The sequence below is a fragment of the Mirounga angustirostris genome, unplaced genomic scaffold (assembly GCF_029215605.1).
Source record: "Mirounga angustirostris isolate CCGP_5_RB_7025 unplaced genomic scaffold, mMirAng1.0.hap1 SCAF_13, whole genome shotgun sequence".
Classification (NCBI taxonomy): Eukaryota; Metazoa; Chordata; class Mammalia; order Carnivora; family Phocidae; genus Mirounga; species Mirounga angustirostris.
The window spans coordinates 62,959,564-62,971,710 of record NW_026991721.1 but is presented as its reverse complement, the minus strand read 5'-3'; the positions used below and the strand labels follow the sequence as shown (position 1 = coordinate 62,971,710).

At 40.7% G+C, this 12,147-nt stretch overlaps 1 protein-coding gene across 4 annotated transcripts in view; it reads left to right on the top strand.

The window, feature by feature from the left end:
* The first annotated feature begins 548 nt into the window (after positions 1–548).
* Positions 549–12,147, top strand: part of RNF141 (ring finger protein 141) — a 37,727-nt gene continuing 26,128 nt past the window's right edge. For 2 of the 4 annotated variants that reach the window (XM_045894147.3, XM_045894146.3), the window contains exon 1: positions 664–819. The gene's annotated coding sequence lies outside the window, so the exon portion shown is untranslated. The other 2 variants (XM_054512056.2, XM_064577097.1) reach the window with 2 other exon arrangements.

Genomic DNA, 12,147 nt, shown 5'->3' with positions numbered 1-12,147 from the left:
ACCTGAGTTTAAATCCTTGCTCTGCTGTTTACTGCCTGTGTAACTTTGGGCAAACTACTTAAACAAGAGCAGTGCCTGGAAGGTGACCTAGTATATAGTACGTGGCACACAACAGATGCTTAAGGGACAGCAATAGTATCACCAGCATTTGTTCATAGTAATTGCTGCCATTTATGAGGGCTTACCTTTTGGGACCCTGTGCTAATTACTTTCCATACAGTCTTTTATGCTTCTTAACCTAGCCAGGTGACTATAATCGGCCCCACCTCATGGTAAAGTAACAAGATTACCTTTGTGCAGCTATGACCAGGGGGAGGTTGGAGGCCTAATAAGGAGTGGCTTGGACTCCAACCCTTGCCCAAACCCGGGATATACAGTGCGGCCTTTGTCACCAGCTGGGCCCTCGACAGCGGCTCGGGAGACGGCGCCAGGAGAGGCGGCAGCCGGCCAGGCCGGAGCCAAGGCCACCTCACAGAGCCGCGCCTCAAAGAGCCTGCCAGGCGTGGCTTCTCCCGCCGCCTCTCGGGCACGGCCCACTCCTGGGCCTCCACCCTCCCTTCTCAGACGGCTTCCGGGGCTCGGGCGTCGAAGGTCCTCAGACAAAGCGGCGCGAGAGCGCGGGAGCGCGGGAGCGCGGGAGCGCAGAACTGCGGTGAGAGGTTGGGCACCGTTTCCAGGCAACACGCTGGGGGCAGGGCTTCTGCGTCACTGAGGTGCGACCCAGTCGCAGGCCGAGCTCGCGTCGCCGCCGCCTGCGGGTCTGAGCTGCGGGCTGAGGCGGAGCTGCTACCGCCGGAAGCGCGATGCCTTGAACCTGGGGTGAGCTGCGCGGGGCTGTCCTTTCGCCGTTTCCTTTCCTTGTTACTCCAAGACCCTAGGGCTGGGAGGAGAAACACCGGCCAGTCCTCAGCTGCTGAGAGGCGCTTCATTGGGGAAACAGGCCTGGCCCCGCCACCCTTCCTAGGCCTCGGCTTAGGGCTCAGCGCTGGCTTGGGAGGCCTTTCCGTGGACGCTATGTCCCCAACCCGACAGTTTCCAGTGACCAGGGCTGCAGATGGCCTGTCCCGGAGGAGGGGTGATTCTGTGGAACCAGGAGAGAGTTTGTCCTCCTTGAGCCGGGAACCGCTTTTGAATATTGCCGCCGGCGCAGTCAGTGGGCCAGCGGACATAGCTGTTGGTTAAAAGTGCAGGTGCGCTTGAGGAGGGGCAGAGGCGGCTAGGATGGCCGGAGGGTGGCGGGTGTGCATAGCAAACACACCGGTGCTGCAGAAACCTGTGTGCCCCTGCCGCATTGGACACCCCAGATTAGAAACCCTTGCCTCAGGCGATAGCTCAGAAATGGCCAGGTCGGTCTGCTTAGCTGGCCCTCCATTGCTAAATTATCTTACACTGCCCATCTTCCCAAAGGGCTTACCTGGTCGAACCAGCTACCTTGGCCCCGTCGGAGACAAAAAGTTACCTTGCTAATACCTGTAGTAACTATTCCTGGAAAGGAAGCCTTCTGTGTTAGCTTTTGAAGTGATTTATTCTTTTATGTGTATTGTATTACAAAATGTGGATTTACTGCTGTTATTCAAATTTATCCCCAGCCCTTTTATTAAATTTCAGTCTATGTTCTTCGCTCTGGTGTATTTATAAAGCTGCCTTAACACTTACTATGGTTTGTAAGTCTTAGATCTTCTGCATAAAGTTATTCTTTTCCAGCTCTCCTCTGCCCATTCTTGCTATAAAATAAGTTCCATCCATTCAGAATTTCATCTGGGCTATGAGGTGCCGTGGATTAACGATCCTAAATCAGTAACCTCTATACTGGAAAAAAAAAAAAGAAGTGATGCTTTCTGAATTAAGAACTCAAAAGTAGTATGGGTTTTTCTCCTTTCCTTTGATTCTGCCTGACTGCAGTTTCTAAGTAGTTTCCTCCAGAATATGATCGTAGGTTTCCAAAATGTGTTCTTTGTCATTTGGTGTAAGTGAACTGTGTAGCCTGATCCTTCTTACTTCATGTCTAAACACTTAATACACTTCCCTTCCCCTTCTCCCAAAAAGTCAGGGAAGGTCCAGAGAGAGTTCTTACAAGTATAGTTGGTGTGTTTTTCTAAATATGAAATGTATTTAGTAAACACAGCAGTGCTATCAGAAATCCATAGTCTTAATCTTAAGTACTCTCTTTTTGTAATTTTTCTTTCTATAATTTTTTTTTCTAATTAAGATCTTTGAGCCCAGAACAAGTATTCCAGCTCCTATAGTAACTGGTCTAATTGTTGCCTTAGAATCTGTTAATAGTTGCTATTAATTTCTTGTCTTGCCGAACAGCTGATATCTGCTTACAGATCTAGAGTTTGATTAAGCAGTGAGTAATAAAATAAATAATACCCTTAAGGATCTAGTTTTTAGAACTTAGTTTTTACTACTCATCTTAAAGCTGACTTAACAATGAAAGTAGTTGATGATTATTTCAATTATAAATATCATTTTTGTAAGTAAAGAAGTCGATACAAAAGTTCATGGAGAACAGGTTTCAGAGAGGTTTTCTAAATACTACAGTACTTGTCACCTAGTCATTTTACTGTACTTTCAGGCTTCTTAACATTGCTTTAAATCCTTTTATGAATGGATATGGTTTAAACATTCATGGAAGTTTTTGCTTTGTTTTGTTTTTTGTTTTGCCAGTTACCCATGATGTGATTTTTATATCTTTGTAATGAATATTTGAACTACAGCAATTCATTTGTTAGAAAAAGAAGTGATCAAGTGTATGTTACCACCCACTAGAGAATGTGGCATTTTTGGAATCCTTGACATCCTTATGAGTTTCAAAATAACATTTGTTCTTTATTTAGAAAATCCTTCAATCCTGGTTTTTTGAAAGCACATTACAGGCATACCTTGGAGATATTGCAGGTTCAGTAACAGACCACCATAGTAAAGTGAATATTGCAGTAAAGCGAGTCAAATGAATATTTTGGTTTCCCAGTGCATGTAAAAGTTATGTTTACACTATACTGTAGTCTATTTAAAGTGTGCAACAGCATTATGTCTTTAAAAAAAAACGTATATACCTTAATTTAAAAAATACTTTATTGCTAAAAAATGCTGACCATCATCTGAGCTTCCAGCAAGTCGTAATTTTTTTGCTGGTGGAAGGTCTTGCCTCAGTGTTGATGGCTGTTGATTGATCAGGGTGGTGGTTGAAGGTTGGGGTGGCTATGGCAATTTCTTCAACTAAGACAGTAATTAAGTTTGCCTCATCAATTGACTCTTGCTTTCATGAATGATTTCTCTCTAGCATGTAATGTTATCAAAATTGGAGTCAATTTTCAAATTGACTTCTCAAATCCTGCCACTGCTTTACCAACTAAGTTTACATAATATTCTAAATCCTTTGTTTTCATTTAAACAGTCTTCACCACATCTTCACTAGAAATAGATTCTATCTCAAGAAACCACTTTCTTTGCTCATCCATAAGAAGCAACTCCTCATCCATTGATGTTTTGTCATGAGATTGCAGCAATTCATTCACATCTTCAGACTCTACTTCTAATTCTCGTTCTCTTGCTCTTTCCACCACATCTGCAGTTATCTCCTCCACTAAAGTCTTATACCCCTCAAAGTCATCCATAAGGGTTAGAATCAACTTCTTGCAAACTTCTGTTCACATTGATATTTTCACTTCTTCCCATGAATCATGAATGTTCTTAACGGATCTGGAATGGTGAATCATGTCCAGAAGGTTTTCATTTGACTTTGCCCCGGATCCATCAGAGGAATTGCTATCTGTGGTAGCTATGGCCTCACAAAATGTTAACGAATAAGACTTGAAATTACTCCTTAATCCATGGGCTACAGAATGGATGTTGTGTCAGCAGGCATGAAAACAATATTAATCTCACTGTACATCTCCATCAGAGCTCTTGGGTGACCAGGTGCATTGTCAATGAGCAGTAATAATTTGAAAGGAATCCTTTTTTCTGAGCAGTATGTCTCTACAGTGGGCTTAAAAAATTTAGTAAGCCATATTGTAAACAGTTGTGCTATCATCCAGACTTTATTGTTCCATTTTTAGAGCATAGGCAGAGTGAGCATAATTCTTAAGGGCCCTCAGATGATTGGAATGGTAAATGAGCATTGGCTTCAATTTAAAGTCACCAACTGCAGGGGCGCCTGGGTGGCTCAGTTGTTAAGCGTCTGCCTTCGGCTCAGGTCATGATCCCAGGGTCCTGGGATTGAGCCCGGAATTCGGCTCCCTCCTCGGTGGGAAGCCTGCTTCTCCCTTTCCCACTCCTCTTGCTTGTGTTCCCTCTCTCACTGTCTCTATCAAATCAATAAATAAAATCTTTAAAAAATAAAGTAAATAAAGTCACCAACTGCAGGGGCACCTGGGTGGCTCAGTCAGTTAAGCATTCAGCTCAGATCATGATACCAGGGTCCTGGGATTGAGCTTCTCCCTGTCCCTCCCCCAACTGCCCCTGCTTGCACTCTCTCTCTCTCAAATAAATAAATAAAATCTTAAAAAAAAAAAAAAAGTCACCAATTGCATTAGCCCCTAATAAGAGAGCCAGCCTGTCCTTTGAAGCTTTGAAGCTGGGCATTGACTTCTCCTTTCTAGCTATGAAAGTCCTAGAGGACATCTTCTTCCAACAGAAGACTGTTTGATCTACACTGAAAGTCTGTTGTTTAGTGTAGCCACCTTCATGACTTATCTGAGCTAGATCTTCTGGATAACTTGCTGCAGCTTCTATATCAGCACTTGCTGCTTTACCTTGCACTTAAATGTTACAGAGATGACTTCTTTCTTTAAACTTCACGAACCAACCTCTGCTTGCTTCAGACTTTTCTTCTGCAGCTTCCTCACCACACTCAGCCTTCATAGAATGGGAAGGTGGTTAGGACCGTGCTCTGGATTAAGCTCTGGCGTAAGGGAATGGTGTGGCTGGTTCGATCCTCTATCTAAACCACTAAAACTTTCTCCATATCAGCAATGAAGCTGTTTCACTTTCTTATCATTTGTGTTTTCCCTGGAGTAGCACTTTTAATTTCTTTCAAGAACGTTTCCTTTTGCATTCACAACTTGGTTAACTGGTGCAAGAGGCCTAGCTTTTGGCCTGTTTCAGCTTTCGGCATGTCTTCTTTATTAAGCTTAATCAGTTCTAGCTTTTGACTTAAAGTGAGAGATGAGTGACTCTTCCTTTCACTTAAACACTTAGAGGCTGTTGTAGGGTTATTAATTTGCCTAATTTCAATACTGTTGTGTCTCAGGGAATGGGGAGGCTAATGGAGAAGAAGAGAGATCAGGGGAACAGCTAGTCCATGGAGCAGTCAGAATATACACAACATTTATCAGTTAAGTTTGCTATCTTATATGGGTGCAGTTCATGGCACCCCAAAACAATTGCAATAGTAACCTCAAAGATCACTGATCACAGATTACCATAACAAATATAATAATAATGAAAAAGTTTTAAATATTGCAAGAATTACTAAAATGTTACAACAAATGAAGTGAGCAAATGCTTTTGGGAAAATGGCACCAATAGACTTGCTCCATGCAGGTTGCCACAAACCTTCAATTTGGGGTTGGGGGTGGAAAGGCAATATTTGTGAAGCACAGTAAAGCCACGTGCAATAAAACAAGGTGTGCCTTTATATCCTGCCAGAAAGGACTAAATTATAGGTGGCATAGTAGTATGAGAGCTGCTAGTTCTTTGAAATCTTTTTACGGGAGATTTATCTTTTGCTGAATCTATGCCAGTAGTTTGCAAATTATATTCCTATGCTATACTACTATTCCATTATCTAGAGGTAATTATTTTGATAATATCAAATAATGAATATTTCTCAATTTATGTACAAGTTAATTTAGTGACACATTTTTACAATTTTATATTTTTTCTTTCATGTATTTTTAAAATTTCAGTTTCTCTCCAAGTGATTACTAGATGAATGAACAAATTAGCAAGAGTCAAAAGAATACTAAGTGAACAATAATAAACCCTGTCAACAATATTTACTGTATCTGTTCATAAACATTTATAGTATGCTTATGTATCTACCAGAAGAGAGAACACAGCTACTATCCTCAGGAAGCTCACAGAGGGGGATGATCAAGTGACCTAACTGATGATATGTGCTATTTTATAAAAGAATGTGCAGAGTCACCGAAGAGGGACACTGAAAAACCAGTGGCAGGTGACTAGAGGGTGGCCACAATAGACTGTTTTTGTGAACATGCACCCTTGGTTTGGTTTTATAATGCATATAGATCACAGAGCCATATTTTTATGCTAGTGATGGGTATTAATATTTATCATTATCATTATTTTATGGTATTCAGAGTGAACTGTAAATTTCAGACCCTATCCACTGAACCAGGTTGAGAACCACTGCCCAGGCTCTCTTAGTGTCTAAATAGTGTCGCCTTTATTTATTTATTTTTTTAAGATTTTATTTATTTATTTATTTATTTGCCAGGGAGAGAGAGAGAGAGCACAAGCAGGGGGGAGCAGCAGGCAGAGGGAGAAGCAGACTCCCCTGCTGAGCAAGGAGCCCGATGTCGGGACTCGATCCCAGGACTCCGGGATCATGACCTGAGCCGAAGGCAGACGCTTAACTGACTGAGCCACCCAGGCGTCCCTAGTGTCGCCTTTTAATCAGAGGAGTTAGTGATTAGGTTTCCCAGATACCAAGTGCGATTACCAGATAAAAGGTTAATATGCTGCCTCAAATTATAAACCTTATTCAAAGTTAGGGCATCAGATCAAAACAATGCAGAAACAAAAGGGACCATTTTCAACTCAATAAATAAGTGACCTCGGCTTCTTTTTAAATATCTGTTTGGTAGGGGCGGTATTTTGGAATGAAATACTAGGTTAGAAGTCATCTACTCTATTTCTCACCCAAGCAAAAATCTCTAAAACTTACTCATTAGATGAATTTCTAATCTTTATTTAAACACCTCCACACTTCCGATGAAAACAAGCTGACATACAAGACAGCCCTTAATACCTTTGGATAATTGTGGGTGATAGGAACTTCTTATTTGACCTGAATTTGCCTAATTCACACTTACTGGCCATTTTTTTCACTGTAACTATATAAAATAAATCTTACTTCCTTTTCTACATGAAATCTCTTCAAATGTTTGAACAAACCTATTGGTTGTTACTGAATTATTGTCTAGAATAAATCACTTTGTTTCCTTTTCTAGATCAGTAACATCTTGTATACTCTTCCGGTTATGTTAAAATGATTAATGCCCTTTAAAAGTGTGACTGCTTAGGGGTACCTGGGTGGCCCAGTCGGCCAACCCTTGATTTCAGCTCAGGTCATGATCTCAGGGTTGTGAGATCAAGCCCCGCATCAGGCTCTGGGCTGGGCAGGGAGCCTGCTTAAGATTTTCCCTCCCCTCCTGTCCCTCCCTCCCCAACCCTCCCTTAAAAGAAAAAAAGAAAGAAAGAAAGAAAGAAAAAAAGCTTTAACTGCCTAGGGCTGATTACAGTACTTCAGTGTGGTAGGCCCATTACAGAACACAACAGAACTAGGGTCTTGCTCGGACATCTGCTTCTAGCAAGTGTTTAGGACTATTTTAACATCTTGTCCTTCTTTTACTGCTGACTTATGTTGACTGAAACCCTCAGACTTTATATTTTAACTGCTTTTAAGCAGTTAAAGCATCTATGTTTTTGTGCAGTTGACTTTTCAAGACATTCAGGGTTTAACTTTTAGTCATATTTGACATAACTTACTCCATTTCAGAAAATCATTATCAATTTCAGTCTTGATCCTAGTACTCAGTGGACACTATTCATTCATACTAATTTTAACCATCCACTTCGATGGGCAGGCTTGCAGGCTTGTTTCAGGTCATCAGTAAAACGGTAAACAGACCATCTCTTGGTACTGGTCTCCCTCTCCCTCTGCTTTAGTTACTCTAGCCTTTTTTTTATTACCTCAAAGGCACCATGCTCCTTCCTACATTAGACACTCTATAACCTCTGCCTGCAATGTCCTTTCCTTTCCATGCCTCTGCCCCTATTTGGTTAACTCTAACTGATTTCAAATAAAATGTTGTTTGCCCAAGGATTTCCCTGACACAACACTAGGTCAAGCCTCCCTTTTATAGGCTTTTGTAGTACCCTGTACTTGTTTGGCTTAGCTTTTCTCATCTTATAATTATGTATTTATTGGTGTGATTGTTATCTCTTCCCCACTGTATCATATGCTCCATGATGGCAAGAACCATGTTTCTTTTGCTCACTATTGTATCCCCATGGCCTTAAAAAGGCCCTGTACAGTGGTGGCTCCCCACCACCAGTTCACATCCCCAACTCCTGATGATGTTTTTATACGTTTGAACTGGAACAAGAAAAACAAGGACAAAATGTACATGTATATGTGTAGTATATGTCAGTGTGAAGTTACTGCCTTCTTGGGAAAGACTTATTATTCTTCTACTTTTCAAATTATAAATGGTTCATTTTAAATTTTTTGTTAAGTTTTGGGGATATTTTTGCCTATTTTTGGAAACGATCTTTACTCAGAATAAAAATAAATGTGCAAACCATGGTACTTTGATATTTTACTAGGCTGTGAAACCAGAAATCACTAATGTTGAATACCCCAGAGACCATCTCTAAACTAAGATCTTTTTCTTTGGATACAGTTACTATAAATCCACTTGGCTATATTTAAAATACATAATTTCACCTTGGGAGATTTTTTTGGTGACCTGGGTCTTCCTCAACAACTTCCTTTCATTTATCTCTGTAATGTAATATTTATTGTTGCCAAGTAGGCTCAGATTCAAAACAGTAATTGTTGGGTTTTCTTTTTTAGTATAATTGTACTTTTCCTTTATTTAATGTGACTAAAAGAATAAATCTCAAATACAGTAACTTAAATTTTAATATCAAAAGCAAATTTACATATTTATGGTTACTGAAAACTCTTATTGTGAATGGTTTTATATTGTAGTTATACATATTTTATATTTTAGAGTTAGAGTTTTATTATTTTTTAATAAATAATAAAGCAGACTTCCTGGCAAACTTTTTCTACAAAATTGTTACTATTTAACCTGCTTTATATGACTGTTAATTTGTGTACAATAAAAATGATAGTTTTTGGTGAGTAGATAAAATGGAATTTCTTGGGGAGGGGGATCAGATTTTTTTTTAACTGAAATTCTTTTTTCTTCTTTTTTTTAAGATTTATTTATTTATTTTAGAGAGAGAGTGTGTGTGCGCAAGCGCATGCCCTCGCATGCAGGGGCTGGTGGGGGCAGGCAGAAGGAGAGAGCATCTCAAGCAGAGTCCCTGCTGGGGAGCCTGAGGCAGGGCTGATCTCACCACCCTGAGAAAATGACCCCAGCCAAAATCAAGAGTTGGCAGCTCAATCAACTGAGCCACCCAAGGGACCTCTGCTTTTACTTCTTCTAACTTTGTATTACAAAAAAACCCTATTAGCTATGTGACTTTGTTACTTTAACCTCTCTGTGCTTGTTTCTTCATCTATGAAATGGTTATTATGGGGTTATGAATGACTGAGTTCGTAAATACATGTAAAGTGCTTAGAAGATTGTGTACTTAGAAGATCACAATGGGAGTGATCACAAGTATTAGCTGCTTTTACTATTAGTAGTAGTATTTGTGCTGAATAGGGATTTTTTTTTTTAAGATTTTATTTATTTGAGAGAGAGAATGAGAAAGAGAGAGCACGAGAGGGGGGTAGGTCAGAGGGAGAAACAGACTCCCCACTGAGCAGGGAGCCCGATGCGGGACTCGATCCCGGAACTCCAGGATCATGACCTGAGCCGAAGGCAGTCGCTTAACCAACTGAGCCACCCAGGCGCCCCTGAATAGAGATTTTCATATTAAGTTACGGAATAGGACAGCATAGACAAAAATACTAAAACTTTATTTTCTTTTTTTTTTTTAAAGATTTTATTTATTTATTTGATAGAGAGAGACACAGGGAGAGAGGGGACACAAGCAGGGGGAATGGGAGAGGGAGAAGCAAGCTCTCTGCTGAGCAGAGAGCCTGATGCAGGGCTCCATCCCAGGACCCTAGGATCATGACCTGTGCTGAAGGCAGACGCTTATCGACTGAGCCACCCAGGCACCCCTATTTTCTATTTTAATCACATTCTCAATACTTGATATTCTGATAAATCATTATTTACCAAAGGAAAAAGCTTTGTAGAATAAACAAATTCAATTCTTCTCTAGCCATAATCATAGACTTATATCTTTCAAGACTTTAGTTGTTAAATAAATGTTTTGTGATTACATTTTTAAGTCAATTCAGTAACTTACTGATCTATACTATACTTATTTATAGATTATTAAAGTAGTGATCTGACCTTTTAACTAAAATATCACCTTCATACTTAGAAAACAAATTATATAAACTCTTAAGTTTAAAACGCCTGGAGAAGTTAGAAAGTGAAAGTGCTATCTTTTTTTTTTTTCTAAGCAGAAAATGGGATGTGGTTAAATTGTCCAATATTTTAATTTTCTTAGGTGTTCAAACCAAAAACCTGTTTAATTTGCATATATTTTACAATTAAAAGTAAGTTGCACATTTACAAATAAAGTAATTCAACAACAAATGTTACTTGGCTAATGTAATTATATCATGATTATATATCTTGGTGTATCATAGTGCTCAAGAATATGAACAATAGAATCTGAAAACGTGCGGTGCCTGGGTGGCTCAATCATTAAGTGTCTGCCTTCGGCTCAGGTCATGATCCCAGGGTCCTGGGATCAAGCCCCACGTCGGGCTCCCTGCTCAGCGGGAAGCCTGCTTCTCCCTCTCCCACTCCCCCTGCTTGTGTTCCCTCTCTCACTGTGTCTCTCTCTGTGTCTCTCTCTGTCAAAGAAATAAATAAAAGAAAAAAAAGAGTCCTAAAACATAAGTTCAAAGTTCACTTCAACCACTTACCATTTTAGGTAAGTTACTTAGCTCTATTTCCTTATCTGTAAAAATAGGAATATAATAATGCCTACCTCTTAGGGTTATTGTAGGAAATAAATGTGGTAATATATGGGAAGCCCTTAGTTAGTAGTCTGACACATGGTAAGTATTCAGGAAATGTTGGGGAAATTATGTAAACAAGCTTCCTATTAAATACAAGCACTTAAATGCCTGTGGCCTGTGTGTGTGTGTGTGTGTGTGTGTGTAATGGTTTTGAGTTGGCAAAATTAGAGGAATTAGACGTTTACCACCTTACCGATAAGTGAATCCTGTTTTTTCATTTGCTATCTGATCTTAAAAAATGGAAATATAGGGGCGCCTGGGTGGCTCAGTTGGTTAAACATCCACCTTCGGCTCAGGTAATGATCCCAGGATCCTGGGATTGAGCCCTGCATCAAGCTCCCTGCTCAGCGGAGAGCCTGCTTCTCCCTCTCCCACTCCCCCTGCTTGTGTTCCCTCTCTCGCTGTGTCTGTCAAATAAATACATAAAATCTTTAAAAAAATAGAAATATAAATCTTTAAAAATACAGTCATTTGGGGCGCCTGGGTGGCTCAGTTGGTTAAGCGACTGCCTTCGGCTCAGGTCATGATCCTGGAGTCCCGGGATCGAGTCCTGCATCGGGCTCCCTGCTCGGCAGGGAGTCTGCTTCTCCCTCTGACCCTCCTCCCTCTCATGCTCTCTGTCTCTCATTCTCTCTGTCTCAAATAAATAAATAAAATCTTTAAAAAAATAAAAAAATAAAAATACAGTCATTTAGGGGGCGCCCGGGTGGCTCACTTGTTAAGTGTCTGACTTCGGCTCAGGTCATGATCCCAGTGTCCTGGGATCGAGCCCCACATCGGGCTCCCTGCTCCGGGGGAAGCCTGCTTCTCCCTTTCCTACTCCCCCTGCTTGTGTTCCCTCTCCCGCTGTGTCTCTCTCTGTCAAATAAATAAATAAAATCTTTTAAATAAATAAAAATACAGTCCTTTAGGGATGCCTGGGTGGCTCAGTCGGTTAAGTGTCTGCCTTCAGCTCAGGTCATGATCCCAGGGTCCTGGGATCAAGCCCCACATCAGGCTCCCTGCTCAGTGAAGCCTGCTTCTCCTTCTGCCTCTGCCGCTCCCCCTGGTTGTGCTTGCTCTCTCTCTCTGTCAAATAAATAAATAAAATCTTCTAAAAAATCATTAAA